The sequence below is a fragment of the Cherax quadricarinatus genome, chromosome 30, assembly GCF_038502225.1.
Source record: "Cherax quadricarinatus isolate ZL_2023a chromosome 30, ASM3850222v1, whole genome shotgun sequence".
Classification (NCBI taxonomy): Eukaryota; Metazoa; Arthropoda; class Malacostraca; order Decapoda; family Parastacidae; genus Cherax; species Cherax quadricarinatus.
The window spans coordinates 8431112-8455127 of NC_091321.1; the positions used below are offsets into that span (position 1 = coordinate 8431112).

Consider the following 24016-nt stretch of genomic DNA (forward strand, 5'->3'; position numbering starts at 1 on the left):
CGCTCCGAGGGATTTCTTTCTCTTCCAGCGCGTTTCGTTCTGAAACCTTTCGCTATACTCGCTGTCTGATCCGAACCGCTCTCGATGGATCAGTTGTTGATCCGTCAACACCTGGCGATTGAATAGGTTCTAGCCCCGGCACCTGTCGACTAAACAGCTGTTTAGCGATAGCACCTTCAGCCGAACTGCTGTTTAGCACCCATTGTCTATCAACCAGTTCATTAACCCCATCATCTTTGAATTGATCGAGCAGTTCTTTAACCCCATCACCCATACATCAAGTGTATATGTGTGCTTGTAAAATACACATATACATAATGTTGTAAAAACCAATTTGAGTAACCCATTTTTTTAAAACTGTGTACTAATTTTACCGAATTCCTCGTCTAAATATCCCCGAAACAAATACGTGATCTACTCAATAATAAGCCTGATGCTACTCAGTTTTTAATTTGTGCGATGAACAGTTACTATAATACCTAAGACTAACTTGCCTGAATTGTCTGCCTGATGTACTCTGCATGCCTGGGACGTTGATCATGAGGATGTCTTAAGATAAACAACGTACTGTTTTCCCTACTCTTCTGTTTTGAACCTGTTACTTCAAGTTAGATTATCGAGTTCGTTGTAGAAATCGTCAAAATTTCCTGAATTTGCATTCAACATCGTGAAAATTACGTGTACTTCACTTTAACGGTATGATGTCATTCAGTTTTATTTTGGTGTATAGTGACCTAACAATAATACTGGTGAAGGTGTATAGTGACCTAACAATACTACTAGTGGTGTATAGTGACCTAACAATAGTACTGGTGAGGGTGTATAGTGACCTAACAATACTACTAGTGGTGTATAGTAACCTAACAATAGTACTGGTGAGGGTGTATAGTGACCTAACAATACTACTAGTGGTGTATAGTAACCTGACAATAGTGCTGGTGAGGGTGTATAGTGATCTAACAATAATACTGGTGAGGGTGTATAGTGATCTAACAATAATACTGGTGAGGGTGTATAGTGACCTAACAATAGTACTGGTGAGGGTGTATAGTGACCTAACAATAGTACTGGTGAGGGTGTATAGTGACCTAACAATAGTACTGGTGAGGGTGTATAGTAACCTAACAATAGTACTGGTGAGGGTGTATAGTGACCTAGCTACTACTAGTGGTGTATAGTAACCTAACAATAGTACTGGTGAGGGTGTATAGTGACCTAGCTACTACTAGTGGTGTATAGTAACCTAACAATAGTGCTGGTGAGGGTGTATAGCGACCTAAAAGTACTATTAGTGGTGTATAGTAACCTAACAATAGTACTGGTGAGGGTGTATAGTGATCCTAGCAATACTACTGGTGAGGGGGTATAGTGACTCAATACTACTGGTGAGGGGGTATAGTGACTCACTACCGGTGAGGGTGTATAGTGACTCACTACTGGTGAGGGGGTATAGTGACTCACTACTGGTGAGGGGGTATAGTGACTCACTTCTGGTGAGGGTGTATAGTGACTCAACAATACTGGTGACGGTGTATATTGACTTAATACTACCGGTGAGCGAGTACAGTGACCTAACAGTATCGATGGCAAAGTGGTATAGTGACCCAGCATTACTGAGGGTGAAGCAGTATAGAGAATCAATACAGTTTCGCAGGAAATCTTGGGAAAGTTATTGACCGTCTGTCTCGGCTAATCCGATTAATAGTCGGTTCATAAAGCCTCAGTGGTGTGTGTGTGTGTGTGTGTGTGTGTGTGTGTGTGTGTGTGTGTATGTGTGTGTGTGCGCGCGCGCGTGTGTGTGTGTGTTCACCTAATTGTTGTTGCAGGGGTCAATTCATAGCTCCTGACCCCTCTACTTCACTGGTCGCTACTAGGTCATTCTCTCCCTGCTCTGTGAGCTTTATCATACCTCTTCTTAAAGCTATGTATGGATCCTGTCTCCACTACATTACTTTCCAGACTTTCCACTTCGTGTGTGTGTGGCTAAGACAGCTAAGATGTTTGTGTGTACACCGATTGTTAGTACACTAAACTGCTTTCATAATCACTGCTTCATACAATTTCTGGACCGTTGTACTCCTGGGAGGAAAGCAGAAGGCTCTCGAAACTCTCTACTCCCTCCGGCTTACCTGTATGTAGGATCATTTTAGGTTCCGCTATTCAGTACTGAAAAGCCTACATGTGAATTAACAGGAGAACGTTAAACGTAATCTTACTAATACACTACTACTACTACTACAGTCGCCTGCTTTATTATTACTGCTATTAATCTCTGCTGCTACAACTAGTGCTACTGCTACAGTACTAATACCACCTAATCTATTATTATTAGTATTAGTAACTCCTTTTAATGCTAATTATTACTACCACAACGTCTACTACTATTACTACATGTTCAACTATATTATTACTAACAACTGGGATTGCTACCCCCTACTACTATTTCTGCTGCTACTGTTACTACTATTTCTACTGTTACTATTTCTTCTGCTACTGTTACTATTTCTAATGCTACTAGTACTACTACTGCTGCTATTAGTACTACTACTACTGCTGCTATTAGTACTACTACTACTGCTGCTACTAGTACTACTACTTCTACTGCTACTAGTACTACTACTTCTACTGCTACTAGTACTACTACTTCTACTGCTACTAGGACTACTACCACTACTGCTACTAGTGCTACTACCACTACTGCTACTAGTACTACTACCACTACCACTGGACTATTTAACCTCTTTCATCGTTCCGTGTTTCTTGGCCTTACGTGTTAACTACCACAGAGAACATCAACGTACATTTTAACAGTGATAATTCTGAGCGGACACCAAAACACCGACCGGTTAGCTCGGGGGCAAAGAATGATCCACCCTGACACTAGATACATATGAAAAAAGTGACCTTTAATATTATAATTCTTTTAACAGGACATCAAAATATTTATTTACGAAAGTACGGTTTTTAAAGCCTATTCGGTATTAGATCTCATTTTTTATTATGGCTATTGATCGTCTTAGTTTTTAAAACGTTTGAAAATAATCTGATCCTATGCATGACTCCGGAAAAGAGAATTACCACACTTGTTTTAACCCCAGGATTTCCGTCTGTCTTATCTTTATCGTTGTGTCTATATTATATACTTAAAACAGTTACTCTAGGGTAATACACAAATAACCTGCACAAAGAGAGGAGCTTACGACGACGTTTCGGTCCGACTTGGATTATTTACGAAACGTCGTCGTAAGCTCCTCTCTTCTATGTGCGGGTTATTTGTATATCGTTCCAGTCACGGTATTGTGCTTTTTTTTTTGTTACTCTAGGGTAATATTAACCAGATTTAAGCAAACTATAACAGTAACGTCAAGACAGTAATGTTCGAAAGGGGATACGAGGCGTTTTGGTGATCAATAGAAAACGAGACAATACTGACAAGACTCAAGCAATAGGAGAATTAAGGGGCACGTCAGTTCCCCTGTTTTCTAATAAGATGTTTGCTTTCCCCTATAATCTACCTTGTCCATAATTACTGTCTCATTTGTTTTGTCTGCTTTCGTAAGATGAAGTCGAGGATCTTTCCTTAATTCATGGTATACCTTAACAAATCTTTGAGGACAAGGTAAATTATAGGGGAAAAATAAACATATTAGGAGACAGGGAAACTCATGTGCCTCTTAACCCTTACATTCATATTTTATTAAATCAGCCAGTCTGTTGTTGTCCTTATATATATATATATATATATATATATATATATATATATATATATATATATATATATATATATATATATATATATTATGTCGTGCCGAATATGTAAAACTGGTCAATTAGCAAGAACTCACTTAAAATTAAGTCTTTTCTGAAATTTTCTCTTATACGTTTAAAGATATATTTCTTTCATCAGTGTTAATGTAAAAATTTATAATTTTGGACCAAAAGAATCTTATAATAAGGTTAGGTAAGTTTTCTAACAAGTGTAATTTATTTTAGCCTAACCCAACTTAATATATTTTAAATACGTTTACAATAATTTAGTACTAAACAAACACAATCAAATATATTTTTTTCGTTAGGTTCAGAATGACTTTGGCGAAATTATTGCATACACAAATTTTCACTTGTCCTATATGGCAAGATGAGCGTTGCTATTTAAGCCAAGATCGCAAGTTCTGCCTATTCGGCACGACATATATATATATATATTAATATAATTCTAGATTTTATTTCATAAGTTTACATTCATATTATCTAAAAAAATTTTTTATAATCAATATTACTACCATCACTGAGACCTTTATTACGATCACTATCATTATACTCAACATTATCCGCATCATTTTTAGTATAAATGTTTTTATCATTATCTTCATCCTTATCATTGTCATTGCTAATATTATCATCATTAGCATTTAGCATCATACTATAACTGTCACCACCTCAAAAGTATCACAATCATCTCGCAGCTCATGATCATAATCCACAATAAAACACTATACACCACGAGGTTGAAAATGATGCGAGCAATTACCGTAGAATACAAACGAGCTTGTTCCCTCCACGGCGAGTAGTTAAGGCGTGATAACTGCCCCTTGTTAGCAGTTTGCATAATACACTCTTGGGTCCTGCATAAATATTTATTTAAATTTGCATAAATGGAGCAGAATTTTTTCCTAGAAAATGTAAATTGGGCAAAGAAAGAATAAATATATATATATATATATATATATATATATATATATATATATATATATATATATATATATATATATATATATATCAGTACGATTTGTGGAATAAATATTGGGAATAAACATAAAACGAAGAAATGTTAGTTGTAATTATTAACTTGAGTGAGGCGATCAAAGTCCTTTAAAAACACGGCACAAATTAAATACTAACCCTTCAGGGCTAAATAAACCTCCCAGTCTATAATATCATCACTCTGCTCCGGCCCTCCCCCTTTTCTATAAAAAAGGGAAGAAAGAAAACGGGCAGAGGGAGACGAGAATTGATTGGGACATGACGTAATAGGATAAAGAACAAATAGGTCCGTAGCCCACTTTTAGTTTTTAGTCCCACTCAGAGAGGGCGAGGCTTTGTAGCGGCCCCACTCGACAACATGGCACCTTCCTTACCCCATCTGGCGGTGGCTGACTCCCCCTTCCTTCCCACCCCGCCTTACCACACACACACATTAAATATATATATATATATATATATATATATATATATATATATATATATATATATATATATATATATATATACATGTCGTGCCGAATAGGCAGAACTTACGATCTTGGCTTAGATAGCAACGCTCATCTTGCCATATAGGACAAGTGAAAATTTGTGTATGCAATAATTTCGCCAAAATCATTCTGAACCTAACGAAAAAAAAATATTTCACTGTGTTTGTTTAGTATTAAATTGCTGTAAACAAATCTAAAATATATTTAGTTGGTTTAGGTTAAAATAAATTGTTCTTGTTATAATAAGGTTAGGTAAGTTTTCTAAGTTCCTTTTTGGTGCAAAATTCTAAATTTTTACATCAACATTAATGAAAAAAATATATCTTTAAACGTATAAGAGAAAATTTTAGAAAGGACTTAATTTTAAATGAGTTCTTGCTAATTGACCAGTTTTACATATTCGGCACGACATTATATATATATATATATATATATATATATATATATATACACTACACACCTATACGTGGTTACAGGGGTTGAGTCTCAGCTCCTGGTCCCCCTCTTCGCTACCCGCTACTGAGTTTACACTCTCCTAGCTTCGAGAGCCTTGTCGTACTTCTTTTCAAAGCTGTGTATAGATCCTGCCTCTCCTACTTCACTCTCCAGGTCGTTCCACTTCCAGACTAAGGCTTAAGAAATACTTAATACCCGTTTGATTCGTTGTTTTCAGCTTGCATCTGTGCCATCCTGTTCCTATTTCCCTCCTCTCAAACAATCTGTCCCTGTCCACGGTATCATTTCCTCACAGTATGTTGTACATTATCATATCGCCCTAAGTCCTTTCCTGCAATGTCATCAGGTTTATCTCCCTCAATCTCTCATCATAGTGCATGTTCCCTAGCTCCGGGACTAGTCTCGTTGCAAACCTCTGCACTTTTTCCAGTTTCCTGACATGCTTGATCAAGTACAGGTTCTATACAGGTGTCGCATATTCCAACATGGGTCTGACGTATGCCATATACAGTGTCGTGACTGACTCCTTGCTTAGATTACCGAAAGCTAGTCTTAAATTTGCCAGTCGCACGTTTGCTGCAGCAATTATTCGGTTGATGTGTGCCTCAGGTGATATGCTTGATACAATACTCACCCCGAAGTCCTTAATCCCATGTCTGTGCAGTTCTGTCACTGGCAAAAATGATTAGGTTATGCATGTTTTTTTAGGAAGAGAGGAAGAAACAATGGTAAGCATCAGGTAGAAAGAAGGACATGAACAAAAAAAGAAAAAATACAGGAAATGGGAAAGAAAAAGTGAAAGGCTGGTACAGATAAGGAACACTTAAAAATGAGAGTGAGAAAAAATCAGAAAGTGGAAAGAAACTGGCAATCTTTTGTAAATTTTAAGTCAAAAGCTGTAGAGAGGTAAAAGGACAGAAAAAAATAGAAGAAGACTGACAGAAATGAACAGAAATAGAACCGGACAGGAAGAAGAAAAAAGAAAGTTAAGAGAGACGAAGGGAGGGAGAGAGGCAGACAAACAGCGAGTGATGGGATTATAAAATACATTTTGGTGCATTTATTAAACTTTGTAGATATTAGGATTACTAACAAAATAATTCTGGGTTCCGTCATAGATAATCATGCTCTAAAAAATCGCTGCCTCAGTATTTAGGTAAGTTAGGAACTTCTAACCTGTATAATCGCTAGTGTTAAATTCAATAATTTTTTTTTATGATTTATGTTATAGGAGAAGGAAACAAGACTTCTTCATTTTTTTGAAATAGCAAATAACAAAACATAAACAGGATTAAGAGGTTTTTTTTCTGAGATGCACCTGTGTTTTGATAGTAACATCTTGCAGATTAAAATACTGTCATATCTTTTGAAGATACCAGAGGCTCGTGGTTAAGTGCATGCATGTCGATATGAAAGTACGTTCGTCGTTACACGAGAATAGTATTGTACATGGTATTCCATCTTCATTATTATTAAGTGAAGTTTTTCCTAGGATGTGACCTATCATCTTAATGTAAGGAGATTGTCTATGAATCTCAACCAGTTAGTGGCCCCGAGTCTTCGATGATCGTACGATAAAGCTTCATAAGCTTTATCGTACCTCTTCTTAAAGCTATGTATGGATCCTGCCTTCGCTACATCACTCTCCAGACTGTTCCACTTCCTGACAACTCTATGACAGAAGAAGTACTTCCTGACATCCCCTGTGACTCGTCTGAGTTTTCAACTTCCAATTGTGACTTCTTCTTGTTGTGCCCCATCTCTGAAACATTTCTGTCCCTATCCACCTTGTCAGTTCCTCTCGGTATTTTATATGTCGTTATCATGTCTTCCGTATGTCTATTGTCCTCCAGTGTTGTCAGGTTGAGTTTCCTTAATCTCTCCCAGTAGGACATGCCCCTCAGCTCCGAAATTAGAGAAAGTACAAACCTTTGCACTTTCTCTAATTTCTTGACGTGTTTAACCAGGTGTGGGTTTCAGACTGGTGTTGCATACTCCAATATGGGCCTGACGGACACGGTGTAGTGTCGTGAATGTCTCCTTACTTAGGTGTCGAAACGCTATTCTCAGGTTTGCCAGGCGCCTATATGCTGCAGCAGTTATTTGGTTGATGTGCGCCTCAGGAGATGTGCTCTGTATGATGCTCATGCCAAGATTCCTTTCCTTGAGTGAGTTTTGCAGCCTTTGACCTCTTAGGCTGTGCTCTGCAGTCTTCTTTGTTTTCCCCAAGCTTCATAACTTTGCACTTGCTGGGGATAAACTCCAGGAGCCATTTGTCGGACCAGGCTTGCAGCCTGTCCAGATCCCCTTGAAGGCTTGCCTGATCTCGTCCGCTTATATTCCCCTCGTTAGTTTCACATACTCTGCGAACAGGGACACCTCTGAATCTATCCCTTCCGTCATGTCATTCACATATACACGAAACAGCACCGTACCTAGGACTGACCCTAGTGGAACCCTACTCGACATATGCTCCCACTCTGACAACTCGTCTCGTGCCGACACACGTTGTTTCCTTCTGTCAGGTGTTCCCTGATCCATTGCAGTACTTTCCTTGCTATTCCTTCCAGCTCCTCTAGTTTGTGCGCCACACCCACTGTTTGCACTGCTGAGCTGTAAGCAACGAGTGTGTACTCGCCTATATGTGCTAGCAGGGGTCGATCCGTAGCTCCTGGCCCTGTGTATGTGTTTGTATGCGCGCACGTGAGCGTGTGGGGGGGATGGTGCGCTTGTGGTGAACTGTTTGTGGTTAGGGTGCCGTTCTCAGATCCTAGCCCTTTCTCTTAACTTGCCAATGTTCAGATTCACTCCTCTTATCCTTGTGGGCCCTATTGTACTTATTTTTAAACTAAGTGTGGAGCCTGTCTCCACCACTTTCATACCAACATCATTCTACTTCCAGACCACTCTGAGACTAGATATACACTTCCTAACACGTGTAGCTTGTTGGTGTGTGCACGCGTTTGCGCTTGTGCGTGCGTACATGTACGCATTCTCCTTGAGCTGCCTCTTAACTTTCATCCACTGATATGATTTAGCTGTTATTTCTACCTTTGAGCACAGGTATGGAGTCAGTCCAACATTTTGCCCACAAGCTCGTTCTGGATCTGAACTCTGTGAAAGTACTTTCTAATCTAAATATTCAGTATCTGTCTTGGTGTGTCCAATACCTCTCTTCACCCGCTGTCATCCACTATACCTGGAGTTTACCTGGAGAGAGTTCCGGGGGTCAACGCCCCCGCGGCCCGGTCTGTGACCAGGCCTCCTGGTGGATCAAAGACTGATCAACCAGGCTGTTACTGCTGGCTGCACGCAATCCAACGTACGAGCCACAGCCCGGCTGGTCAGGTACCGACTTTAGGTGCTTGTCCAGTGCCTGCTTGAAGACAGCCAGGGGTCTATTGGTAATCCCCCTTATGTATGCTGGGAGGCAGTTGAAGAGTCTTGGGCCCCTGACACTTATTGTATTGTCTCTTAACGTGCTAGTGACACCCCTGCTTTTCATTGGGGGGATGTTGCATCGTCTGCCGAGTCTTGTTTCTTTGTGAGAGATTTTCGTGTGCAAGTTCGGTACTAGCCCCTCTAGGATTTTCCAGGTGTATATAATCATGTCTCTCTCCCGCCTGCGTTCCAGGGAGTACAGGTTCAGGAACTTCAAGCACTCCCAGTAATTGAGGTGTTTTATCTCCGTTATGTGCACCGTGAAGGTTCTCTGTACATTTTCTAGGTCAGCAATTTCACCTGCCTTGAAAGGTGCTGTTAGTGTGCAGCAATATTCCAGCCTAGAAACAAGCGACCTGAAGAGTGTCATCATGGGCTTGGCATCCCTAGTTTTGAAGGTTCTCATTATCCATCCTGTCATTTTTCTAGCAGATGCGACTGATACAATGTTATGGTCCTTGAAGGTGAGATCCTCCGACATGATCACTCCCAGGTCTTTGACGTTGGTGTTTCGCTCTATTTTGTGGCCGGAATTTGTTTTGTACTCTGATGAAGTTTTAATTTCCTCATGTTTACCATATCGGAGTAATTGAAATTTCTCATCGTTGAACTTCATATTGTTTTCTGCAGCCCATTGAAAGATTTGGTTGATGTCCGCCTGGAGCCTTGCAGTGTCTGCAAAGGAAGACACGGTGATGTGGCTGATATCCTTGTCTATGTCAGATATGAGGATGAGAAACAAGATGGGAGCGAGTACTGTGACTTGTGGAACAGAGCTTTTCACTGTAGCCGCCTCGGACTTTACTCTGTTGACTACTACTCTTTGTGTTCTGTTTGTGAGGAAATTATAGATCCATCTACCAACTTTTCCTGTTATTCCTTTAGCACGCATTTTGTGCGCTATTACGCCATGGTCACACTTGTCGAAGGCTTGTGCAAAGTCTGTATATTACATCTGCATTCTTTTTGTCTTCTAGCGCATCTAGGACCTTGTCGTAGTGATCCAGTAGTTGGGACAGACAGGAGCGACCTGCTCTAAACCCATGTTGCCCTGGGTTGTGTAATTGATGGGTATCTAGATGGGTGGCGATCTTGCTTCTTAGGACCCTTTCAAAGAGTTTTATGATATGGGATGTTAGTGCTATCGGTCTGTAGTTCTTTGCTATTGCTTTACTACCCCCTTTGTGGAGTGGGGCTACGTCTGTTGTTTTTAGTAACTGTGGGACGACCCCCGTGTCCATGCTCCCTCTCCATGAGATGGTAAAAGCTCGTGATAAGGGCTTCTTACAGTTCTTGATGAACACGGAGTTCCATGAGTCTGGCCCTGGGCAGAGTGCATGGGCATGTCATTTATCGCCTTTTCGAAGTCATTTGGCGTCAGGATAACATCAGATAGGCTTGTGTTAACCAAATTCTGTGGCTCTCTCATAAAAAATTCTTTTTGATCTTCGACTCTGGTTAGCGGCTTGCTAAAAACTGAATAATATTGGGACTCGAGTAGCTCACCCATTTCCTTGCTGTCATCTGTGTAGAACCATCTTGTTTAAGTAGGGGCCCAATACTGGATGTTCTCGACTTTGATTTGGCATAAGAAAAAAAATACTTTGGGCTTCTTTCGATTTCATTTATGGCTTTTAGTTCTTCCCGCGATTCCTGACTCCTATAAGATTCCTTTAGCTTAAGTTCGATGTTTGCTATTTCTCTGACGAGTGACTCCCTATAGTGACTATTATATTTTATTATCTTCATACTTTCTAGTTAACCCCCCATGCGTGTCCCCTCGTCTTGGCCCTTCCTCTTTCAACAGTGTACCCTTGTTTTCCTGTCGATGACCTTGAGTATTTTTTATGTCGTGATCTTATCCTCCCTCGTTCTGAGTTCCTCTCTTGTCGGTAGGTCTAGTTCAAACAGCCTTTAATCATAAGTCTTTTTCCTTCATTAGCAGTCTGAATTTTCTGAATTTTTTTTTATGAGCTCAGAAAGGCGAGTTGTGTTCCACACTGGTGTTGCATACTCGAGGATTAGTAATGTATCTGTTTAAATGTTTCGAATGCTTAATTGTAAATAGACTAAGATTGCATAGATACCTAAGAGCTAGTCAGCTTTCACTGGTAGCATCCTAGAAGAGGATTTAAGGACCCCCCGCCCAACAAAAATAATGGGAAGCTGCTTCACTTTCTTGGGTTATCCTGCATTGATAGATGGTGATTATCTACATCTGGGTCATTAAGGGGAAGGATCATTGGCGCTCTTGTGCGACTCTTAACCAAGGGAACGGGACATATCATGAAGTGGAAATAAGTCACTTTGTCTTTTTTGAGAGGTTATTCTAAGTAATTTACACACATGACTATGTATGATAACTGTAATGACCTAAATTTGCGGAAATGTTATGTGTAACTGAGTTTCCTACTAAGAGGAAGAGGAAGCAGAATGTGGACGTTTTCACTCTGAAGTGATTGCTAGAGAAAACGAAACTCGTAAAGGACAATTCAATGGATAACTTAGTGTGTTGAACCTTCGCTTCAGTGAGAGTAAACTATAGAACTAAACAGAAATATTGATGTCTCTTTAGTTGCAAATCATCGATACTATTTTGTTTACATATGAAGATTATACACTGCTATTATAAATATTACATTCATGGGGAGCGCTAAACCCGTAGGAATCATACAGTGCTCGGAAACAATGGAAGTCATTCAGACGCAGGTCAAGGATTTGAAGCATTCTACTTCGCCTATTACCGGTCCTGGGTACACAGTTCTAGGTACTGGTCATGGACTGGTCCGCCAGGAAAGGCGGAACAACCTCCAGGTAGACATTTTCTAAGTACTGGGTAAATATTTGCATCTCACAGTTCTGGCTCTGGGTAATGTATATCCTCACAGTCCTGGCTCTGGGTTATGTATATCCCCACATTTCTGGCTATGAGTTATGTATATCCTCACAGTTCTGGCTCTGGGTTATGTATATCCTCACAGTTCTGGCTCTGGGTTATGTATATCCTAACAGTTCTGGTCCTGGGTTATGTATATCCTCACAGTTCTGGCTCTGGGTTATGTATATCCTCACAGTTCTGGCTTTGGGTAATATATATCCTCACAGTCCTGGCTCTGGGTTATGTATATCCCCACATTTCTGGCTATGAGTTATGTATATCCTCACAGTTCTGGCTCTGGGTTATGTATATCCTCACAGTTCTGGCTCTGGGTTATGTATATCCTCAGTTCTGGTCCTGGGTTATGTATATCCTCACAGTTCTGGCTCTGGGTTATGTATATCCTCACAGTTCTGGCTCTGGGTTATGTATATCCTCAGTTCTGGTCCTGGGTTATGTATATCCTCACAGTTCTGGCTCTGGGTTATGTATATCCTCACAGTTCTGGCTCTGGGTTATGTATATCCTCAGTTCTGGTCCTGGGTTATGTATATCCTCACAGTTCTGGCTCTGGGTTATGTATATCCTCACAGTTCTGGCTCTGGGTTATGTATATCCTCAGTTCTGGTCCTGGGTTATGTATATCCTCACAGTTCTGGCTCTGGGTTATGTATATCCTCACAGTTCTGGCTCTGGGTTATGTATATCCTCACAGTTCTGGCTCTGGGTTATGTATATCCTCAGTTCTGGTCCTGGGTTATGTATATCCTCACAGTTCTGGCTCTGGGTTATGTATATCCTCACAGTTCTGGCTCTGGGTTATGTATATCCTCAGTTCTGGTCCTGGGTTATGTATATCCTCACAGTTCTGGCTCTGGGTTATGTATATCCTCACAGTTCTGGCTCTGGGTTATGTATATCCTCAGTTCTGGTCCTGGGTTATGTATATCCTCACAGTTCTGGCTCTGGGTTATGTATGTCCTCACAGTTCTGGCTCTGGGTTATGTATATCCTCAGTTCTGGTCCTGGGTTATGGATATCCTCACAGTTCTAGTCCTGGGTTATGTATATATATATCCTCATTGTTCTGGTCCTGGGTTATGTATATCCTCAGTTCTTGTCCTGGGTTATGTATATCCTCACAGTTCTAGGTTACTATGTATATACATATGTATATCCCATTATAAACTAACATATAGAAAGAGAGCCTCGGAAAACCACCAGTGTTCTCAAAGTGAGAACGTTGCTTTTCCCACGTTCTCTGGCGTTTATAAAAACTCGATTCTTAAGATGCATATTCACGGGGAGTCTTATAACAATTAAGGAATGAGACGCTATCAGGTTTGAGCCAAGGAAGGAGAGGATAGCACCAAGTCTTTGGATCAAGAACCCTTCATCGGCATGAGGGCTCCTTCCCTTCCTTCTGCGCTTCTTAGGTTGAAGGAGGAATAGATTGTACTTGTTAGGTTGTCAGTGAAGACATGTGTAAGTCATTAGCAGGGTATATTACCTGGAGAGAGTTCCGGGGGTCAATGCCCCCTCGGTCCGGTCTGTGACCAGGCCTCATGGTGAATCAGAACGTGATCAACCAGGCTGTTACTGCTGGCTGCACGCAATCCAATGTACGAGCCACAGCCCCGCTGGTCTGATACCGACTTTAGGTGCTTGTCCAGTGCCTGCTTGAAGACAGCCAGGGGTCTATTGGTAATCCCCCTTATGTATGCTGGGAGGCAGTTGAAGAGTTTTGGGCCCCTGACACTTATTGTATTGTCTCTTAACGTGCTAGTGACACCCCTGCTTTTCATTGGGGGGATGTTGCATCGTCTGCCGAGTCTTTTGCTTTCGTTGTGAGCGATTTTCGTGTGCAAGTTCGGTACTAGTCCCTCTAGGATTTTCCAAGTGTTTTATCTCCGTTATGCGTGCCATGAAGGTTCTCTACATTTTCTAGGTCAGCAATTTCACCTGCCTTGAAAGGTGCTGTTAGTGTGCAGCTATATATATATATATATATATATATATATATATATATATATATATATATATATATATATATATATATATATATATATATATAATATATATATTATATATATATATATATATATATATATATATATATATATAATGTCGTGCCGAATACGTAAAACTGGTCAATTAGCAAGAACTCATTAAAAATTAAGTCCTTTCTGAAATTTTCTCTTATACGTTTAAAGATGTATTTTTTTCATTAATGTTAATGTAAAAGTTTTTAATTTTGCACCAAAAGATTCTTAGAAAACTTACCTAACCTTATTATAACAAGAACAATTTATTTTAGCCTAACCCAACTAAATATGTTTTAAATACGTTTACAATAATTTAGTACTAAACAAACACAATCAAATATATTTTTTTCATTAGGTACAGAATGATTTTGGCGAAATTATTGCATACACAAATTTTCACTTGTCCTATATGGCAAGATGAGCGTTGCTATTTAAGCCAAGATCGCAAGTTCTACCTATTCGGCACGACATATATATATATATATATATATATATATATATATATATATATATATATATATATATATGACAGTGGACCCTCAACCAACGGCATTAACCCGTTCCAGAGGGCTTGCCGTTGGTCGAGTTAATTTTCCCCATAAATAATGGAAATAGAATTAATCCATTCCAGACACCCCAAAGTCTGATTTTTTTTTTTTTTACATGAAATATACATTTCCTTATACGGAAAGGAATGGGACATGCAAAATAAACAATAATTAAATGCCACTTACCTTTATTGTGGAGTTGTTGATGAGTGATGTGCCAGCAGCAGGGAAATTCAGAATTGTCTATTGCTTGGAAGGAGAATCCACTTCCAGAAGGACTTCACTTCCATCGTAATTCTCACCCATTCTAACACAGGCTTGGCACTAGAAGCTTTCTTGGAACCCATGGTGGCTTATGTAGAGGTTACAAGCACTAGAAATAGTTGAATTATCCAAAATATATGGGAGGCACACATGGAAACCGACTGCAATAGCTTGTAAACAATGGCACACTGACTCTTGGAGTGGCTGGGCCCACTCAGGTTGCGCTTCGGGCACATCGACACGTTCTGTACAAACGTCGTTGGTTAAGTTTTTTGCCATTGGTTAAGGCATTTTGACTTACGAAATCGTAATGACACAATTGCAAACAAACCATACCACGGGCGGGGATAGAACCCACGATCAGAGAGTCTCAAAACTCCAGACCGTCGCGTTAGCCACTGGATCAGCTAGCTACCTGGTCCAGCGGCTAACGCGATGGCCTGGAGTTTTTAGACTCTCTGATCGTGGGTTCTATCCCCACCCGTGGTATCGTTTTTTTAAGGCATTTTTTCTATGGCAAAAAGCGCCGTTAGACGAAATTGCCGTTACTTAATGCCGCCATTAGTTGAGGGTCGACTGTTTATATATGCATAGCCTAAATGAACCTAAAATAGAGAAAATGGAATTTGTAAATATTCAAGACGAGTTACGAACTTGACATTAGCAACCAGGGAAGGAAATTGCACTTTCTGTATATTCCAATGAATATATTTCTCTTGAAGTATGTGCATCAGAAGGTAGATTATAAGTACACGTGGAGTAATATATATCTCAGTATATATGCACTTCGTTTACTTTAATTCCAGTAAGCCCATTGTAAATTATTATTATGCGAGTAAATTACCTGCATGAGGTTTACAGGGTATTACCCGAATTATGTGCAAGTAATTTGGGTGGGATAAGTGGGACTTAAATCACAGTAGGTCGCCGAACAGTCACTCCCTCGATGCTCACCACTCTCGCAAAAGAAGCTAGACCTAACATTAAATTAATAATAACAATATTAAAAGCAGATACTCTGGTAAATTAAACTTGTGGACTGTATATGATTAGGCTTGATGGGTACACAAAAGAAATTCGTATTACCATTTACCATTTAATTACTGTAGATAGATCACACCACCTGCCTGACACCTAGACCCTACACTGGCTATTTAGAGCCCTACCTTAATGCAAGGACTAATGGCGCACCATCCACACGTAATTCTTAAGGTCCCGCAAATTTCCTGTCTCAATTCTTCAGCAGGGGACATTAACACGGGTTCCTATTACAAATTTAGACTGGAAAAAACCTAATTTGGCCATGATGCCGGATTATTAGCTGGATTTTCCACGACAACCAGTGCCCACAAATTACAAATGGCGTCCTCCCCCCCCCCCCGTCCGTGTCACTTGGCTGTTCTACAACCCCCCCCCCCTTTTCCCTCGCTCGAGATTTCTCGAAAGAGTCAAATCTGAATCATGTTTTATTACGCAATTATTGTTTTATTCAAATTTACACATGCTGATTTTAGGAAAATTCCAAATTTTCCCACACCAATACCAGGGATTATGAGTATTCTTAATTAGTGATGAACAGATCACATAAAGCCTTAATAGCCCACGTGTATCGATAGGCTTCAAGCTCAGTTATTATTTTTTTAAGATGAGGATAGGCTGAGCAAAGGTATTATTCTTATTTACACGCCATTTTGTGCAAGACGTATTTAACGAACTTTTACACAAGAACACACAGGAACGAAGGAATACTGCACCAAGCCTACTGGCCCATGCTAGGTTGGTTCATTTCACACTCTCACATCCACTCATGTACCCGTCCAACCTATATTTATTTCAAGATACTCTTAAGTTCTTGACTCGATGATGCTCATCGACAGCTCTAGGTAATGGTATAAATACCGATACGATGAAAAAGGAGACACGAATGCAGTACAAAGTTTTGCCCACTCAGTGGGCTTCATCAAAGTCACGAACGGATCTTTTTGACTTCATAAAGCCCACTGTGTGGCCGAAACGCTGTTAATAAAGATTATATTGCATTCGTGTCATTTTCATCTACAACTATCGCCAAACCAGTACTTCTCAATATCCTTTGATATCTAAATTTCTCCAACTGACATTCATTGTTGCGAGTCCTGTCTCTGTTATTTGCAACACGCCATTTATCTCGCCCTTATTATTCTTGCATTCCATTTGTACACTTTAATCATATCTCTCCGAATTCTCCACCTTTCCACATCGTGCAAGTTAAGTGTTTTCAGCCTATTTTCACAGGAAAGGCTTCTGAAACATTAAATCAACTTTGTCAATTATTTGTATATTTTCCAGCTTTGTATTTTAGATTTATTTTGTAAATGACAAGAATATATAATATTGCATATCTTAAAGTTTCCTTGCGCAGAAAAAATAGCACATACTATTGCATATCTTAATTTTTATTTGTGCATAAAAAATAATACATTTTCAACGGTAATTCCAAGAATTTATACATTGCTTCAGCTGAGACTGCAGAAAGCAGACGAAATTCAGAGACAGTGTCAGGCAAAACTTTCCGCCTAAAGAATATTTGTGAGCATCAACACACGTGAGGGATGTAGCAAGTGACACTGACAAGTTTTGCTGAGAAGTTGGTGGAAATCTGATAGTCTATGAAAGTTTCATGCATAACGGGGGCCAAGCTTAGTCAGTTTCTGTCTAAAAGCTGTATGACATGTGGGTCATACAGCTTTCAGATTGTATGATAACTAATAATCATAATAATGTTTTAAACTGTACAATCTATGAAGTAGATCAGTTCTAAATAGTGATGGCCAAGAGATACAGTATAAAGTTTGTGTAAATTCAATAGTAAGACGAGACAGTCACCGGATCGCGCTTAGCTTACGGAGGATCGAGCCGCCTCCTTCTTTTGCTTGAATGACCTTCACGGGTTTACCTCTTCATGAAATGCAAAAAAAAAATTGTTCTAATATTCATAGACAAATGAGCGATCTTGTTTCTGACAAAATACTGTAGACTATAGCGCTTTTTGGAGATTATTATTATTATTCCAACGCCCAGAATCATATATTACAAGAAGTGACAGCTTCCCTGACTGCCACCGTGAATTTCGAGCGCTGTCATCAAAACAAACATTTACTAGAAAGCACGCCATGTCTAACTATTTGCCAAAACTGGAATAAATATGTCCAAAAAATACGCCTCCGCTCGCGGACTGGCAATCAATCGGCTCCGGAAAACTGATTACGGGAGATTTTGCGTCAGGATAAAGTGTATCTGGTTGATTGCGCTGCTGGGGAAGGGGCAAGGGATGGGTGGGGAGGAAGGGTTTGAATTTTTTTTCTGCTCTTGTTAATAGGTCTTCGTATTCCCAGTCAGACATTTCGCACGTTTTAACTGCAACCAATTTGGACTTGCGGGAACGGATTAGTCTCGCGTGTTTTTTTTCTTGCAAAATTATTGTTCCTATTTTTTTTGGAGTGCTAAGTATGCGATAACATGATACCTAACATTTTATTAAAACTTCAAGATCATTCTATATCTCGTGAACATTTAAGTTTGCAAGAAAATCTGAATGAATTCTACTAAAGTCTACTTTCTCTCTTGTGTCAGCAGCAAAGTTATTAAACGAACACTAGGAGAAAACAAGTCCTAATATGAAATTGATGTATCCTAGCGTACTAGGAGACATCTTAATACAAATTAAACCCCGCAATCCCCTCCCCTCGTACCTATCTTTCAGTAATGAACTTGATTATGGAGAGGGAAACAGGGCAGGGCTGTTCTTTGGAGTAGTTTGCCTACACTTGATCGTAAGGTATATAGCCACAATTAAAATTTATTGCAAATAAATTTTCGCAATAATTAAAACGGCTTGACAAAGCTCCTGGAGAGCGAAACGTTACCACAATAAAATGTCACATTAGTTGCACTTGTGTCCTTTTGCTTTACAAAACGTTTCTAAATCAAAGTTCCGTAATATCTTAATGTACATTACATTTTCTGTTTCTTCAATTGTTCATTCGAAAGGGCTGAAACTAAGGCTGATTATAAGTGGCACTAAGATCTCATTTCATCAGGAAATGAAATCCATCAGCGAGTTCGAAAATGATATTTGGAACTTCAAAGGACAGGGTCTGTTTACTCGAGCACACTCGCCCTATAATCTTGAAAGTTAAATAGATTATTTTAAAGTAGCAGCTTATTGACGTATGTGCTTGGCAGCGCTTGAAGCCAAGGTGAACAGCGCTGCTATGCATACTGTCCTCCGTGTAGGTTTTCACCGAAGATCGGTGGTGCTGTGTTACCGTTCAGTGTAACACAACTAGCTGCGTGTACTCTCCGAGAAAGGTCTTCTCTGTACCCCATAAGCCCATATACACTGTCTTAATGCACGCAAAAAAAAAAAAAGTGCGGTTTAACATTCTAATGCAGTTAAATACCAGCGTTCAATATTTGGAGCCCATGAGAAGAGGCAGTCAAAATTTTTCCAGTAGAATCAAAGGGACGATGAGGCGTTCTCAACTTGTATACGAAGCACTTGCTTAAAATAAAATAAAAAGTTAACAAAGTAATTAGCTTTGGTACAGCTTTTCCACTGCACTAAAGGTATACAGTGCTAGCCTCAAAGTGTGATCAGTCCTGATATCAATACCTGTTTCACAGAGGGTCTCTCTCGTAGTTCAGTGATAGCACCTTTGCCTCAGTTAAATGACCTGGATTCTCTTCTGAGGTAGGGGAGGGGGAGGAGGGATTCCGGGGATGCTTCCGTACATCTGTCTGTTCACCTGTCAGCAAATAGGTAACCGGATGTTAGCCAACTGTTGTGGATCGCAGCTTAGATGTAGTATATCTTAGAGTTAGGCTCTGCAGTGAGCTCAGGTAAGATAACAGCTCTTTGCCTGTAAATTCAACGAAGTGACAGAAAAGATGATACATCCTCCAAGACACTAAAACAAAGTATGATTTCATCTTGAAGTTAGGTAAGGTTTGTCAGGAAACAGGACAAATGTTTCCTGATGCGGGTCTCAGTTATGTGATGACCCGCAGCTGGAGCTATTGGTCATCTTACCGAGGCCTTCAGCTGGCTTACCTTAAAAAATTATGGTTATAATTATAACTATTAATTATCTAGAGGTGTTTACGTATATATGTACACACAAGAGAGTGTGAGATTCATAGGGGTCCTCATTATAATGCCTGTACACTGAATCACCATTAATTAAGAAAACAGCACTTGATTTTTATTTCTTACTTTTTTTTTACAGAGTGGGTAGCCATGTTTTCTTCCGTACCTTGTGAAATGCAATAGATGATTACTTTGTAACAAGGGTAATGATGATGGTTGTGGTATCAGTGGTGCTGATGGTTGTGGAATTGATAGTGGTTGTATTAGTGGTGGTGATGCTATTGACTGTGGTAATAATGTTAATAATAGCGATGGAGATAGTGGTGAGAGTCGAAATGATGGTGGCAGTTTTGATAGGCGTAATGAGAACAACATAGCAGAGGTTCTTTTTAAGTCTACATCTAGGCAGTCTGCTGAGAACTATTTACTTCTGTCTAGATTGAGAACTAGCGTGTGTTATCTTTGTGTGAGACAAGGATACAAAAGAAGAAAACTGATACTAGAGGTGAGGGGATGATAGTATTTATTGTTGGTGGTAATGGTCGTGGGGGTGGTAGAGAAAGAGGTGATGGGAGAGTGAGGGAGAGGGGTGTGGGAGGGCCAGGGTAGTGAAAGGGGGGCGGGGTGCCACCAACACAAAAGGAGTATTGGTTTGGGAGACGGACCAGAGTCAATATTGGTACATCATTACTGCCGCCGCACTCCACCAGCCCCTCCACACTCCACCAGCCCCTCCACACTCCATCAGCCCCTCCACACTCCATCAGCCCCTTCACACTCCATCAGCCCCTTCACACTCCATCAGCCCCTTCACACTCCATCAGCCCCTTCACACTCCATCAGCACCTCCACACTCCACCAGCCCCTCCACACTTCACCAGCCCCTCCACACTCCACCAGTCCCTCCATACTCCACCAGCCCCTCCACACTCCACCAGCCCCGCCACACTCCTCCAGCCCCTCCACACTCCACCAGCTCCTCCACACTTCAGATTGGCACCTATACAGTACCAACCCTTCCTCTAAGTAATATACACCAGCATTGATATTTTGAAGCCGATCAGAAGAGGCATTCTCAAATTGTTCAAAAACCTTGGAGGAACAACAACAAAAAATATACATAAGAATTCTCTCTTTATATACAAGAATTTCCCGTCGGTAATTTCGTAGGAGAGGAGAGTAAATGGAATAACAATACCAAAATGATGCGAAAAAATAACCTATAGTCCAGGACTTGTGGCAAAACTTTTCGTTTAATATATGTCCGGAACTGTATGTGTTTAAATAAATTATTATTATTATAATCAAGGGGGAAGCGCTAAACCCGGAGGATTATACAGCGCCTGGGGGGGGGGGGGATGTGGAAGGCATTCAGGCTTAATTCGGGGAACTGGAGCACAGATCCAATTCCCTAAATCAAGAGCCCCTCACCAACATCAAGGAACCTTCCTTGAGGGGTGTGTTTAAATAAAACAAGAATTTTCTCACTGTAGGAAAGTTTATGGTGATTATCTATGTGTAATTACCTATTTGTAATTACAGGAGCAGAGTTGTACTCGTGGTGTCCCGTCTTCATTATTATGTTCATCATTAAAGTTTAGAATGTTCCATTGGTCGTAGCATTTGCTGTTTCTTTTTTCAATTTATTTTATTCTTCTTTTACTTTATTAGTAAATAAAAAATTCCTAGTACCCCATCGGCTCTATTTTTCTTATTTACAGCCTGACATAGCAACCCCCCCCCCCCAAATGGAGTGTTGTGTATTGGGATCGTTTTATGTTCGGTTCCTTGGTTTTTATGCTTCAAAGTATATTAAAAATATGTTTCTGAAAAAGCTTATAAATATTTTGTCTAAAATCTGAATAGTTATAAAATATCTGTGAAGAAACTAAGCAAATTAATTTGATACAAACTAATTTTTTGCAGTCGTGAATCAACCCCTCGCCGCGCTCCACACGTACGAACACTTGTATTACTTCAACATATATTGTCTTGTTAGGTACGCTGTTTCTATTAATTAAAATAATTTTGTAATAAAATTATGGGTCAGATAGGCTAGGTAAGGTATTTGTATTGGGTGAAATAATAGTGAGGCGAAGGATTAGGATAGCTGGAAACACGTAGTGATGGACGCGGCTGTCATGCGACGTGCAGCCAACGTGATCAACATTATAGACGCGCAGTGAGTGGCTGGGCGAGATTAATGGCAGGGATTAATATCCAGTACAACACTTCACACAACCACCCACCAATCTGAGGACTACAGCTAAGGCAAGAGGAGTAGAAATAGCTCTTAGATGGTGTTATGGGAGGGAGCCTGGTAGTCCTTCTTACGGAAGGGTCATACACGCCGGCGAGGGGGGTTTGTTACAAGGAATTGGACCTGCCTTCTGCTTCCTTGGATCGAACCTGATTGCCTCATTCCCTTCAGGCTCAGTAAACCCCCACGGTTTTCGCGCTCTCCTATGAATGTAATAGAGTAGTAGTAGCAGCGGAGTGTTCAGGTTTATTTATTCTTACCAGGAAAGGCATAGTTAAACTTGTGTATAATTAAACTCTTGATCACTGGAATTCACCCTCCTTCCTCGAATCAGATTTGATCAACTCCTATTCCTAAGGCGTTGTATAAACAACTAATGTAAAAATAATATATTTACGTTAAGTATATATAAGCAATAGGTTATTACAGTACGTCATTTGTGGGCTATAGTTTACGATTACTACTACTCTGCGGAACTGGCATTAGTTTACATCTTTCAACAACCCATATACTCCACGAATTAAATATTTCTTGTGCACATTGTTATTTTGGGAGATAGCGAAAGTGGTACACTATTTTGGTTACAGAGATGTCTGGGCCAAGTGAACGTTTGGTACTGAGTCACGAGCCTGGCTGTATGTAAACACACTCATCTACTTATAGCTAGTAAGGTTGTTGAGTTAGGTAAAGTTACTTTACCATTTGCACAACAAAAATATTTGTATACCCAGCTTAAAATTGTAATTAATGACCGAAAACCTCCGAGGAGCGTTTGTTATTAACCATCTATTTTAAAGTTTAGTATTCATTGTTAAAGCTATTAATGTGTCATTCTACTATTACAACCTAAGATTTATATAAAAACCTCTCTTAAAGGATTTAAGCTTTGTTTAGTTCGAAATAAAAAAAAAATATAGTATATTAGGTTTTGCCTATAAATACATTTCCCATGAGAAGAATTTACATTTTTTTTTCAAATTTAGCTTATAAATAGTAGGTAACAATGGTGAGAAATTATTATGATTTAACCAAGAATATTCCCCTGAATGGATGAGAGGGGAGGAGGGGGGGGTTCTTGATGCAAATGGAGGGCTACACTCCTTTGCTTTAATCTTTGACTATTCTAGGAATTAAAGTATAATTTATTAAATGGTTATATTTATAACCTTATTTTTTAAAGGGGTGGACCGTCAAGCCAGCGGAAGGCCTCGGCCAAATGATCAAAAGCTCCAGTGGCTTGTCATCATATGACTAAGACCCACGTTAGGAAATACTTGTCCTGTTTCTTGACTAATTTTACCTGTTTCGTGACATTTTACCTAACCTATACTTTATGGTTAGGCACAATTTAGGTATATGGTAGCTTAAATGATTCCGGCAAGTCTTTGTGACTTCAGTTACTTGAAACAAGACGTAGGATAAAAAAAAAATATTGAACAAGAACCAAAAAAAAAAAAAAAAAAAAAAAAGCCGACTAAACACCCTAGACTAATAATTGATATGGGGAAATTTGCAGGTTGAGATAATTTGTCATTGGGCAAACTTATTGATCTTATGTCATTTTCACTGTGAAATGGGTATTTTTCCGGAGAAAAGGAGCTGCAGCGGTGTATCTAAATAAATCAAGAATGGAATAGAAGCAGAAAAGTAGCAGTAACAAGTGATTAGAATAGAAAATTGAAGTTGAAAACAAGTTGAAATTGTGGATGTAAGTTGACAGATTTTTCATAGATATTCAAGCTAC

The 24016-nt window shown here is 39.7% G+C and overlaps 1 protein-coding gene across 2 annotated transcripts in view; it reads left to right on the top strand.

The window, feature by feature from the left end:
- LOC128692620 (uncharacterized) overlaps positions 1-24016 on the top strand; it is a 442432-nt gene that overhangs the window by 392255 nt on the left and 26161 nt on the right. The window lies entirely within an intron of this gene.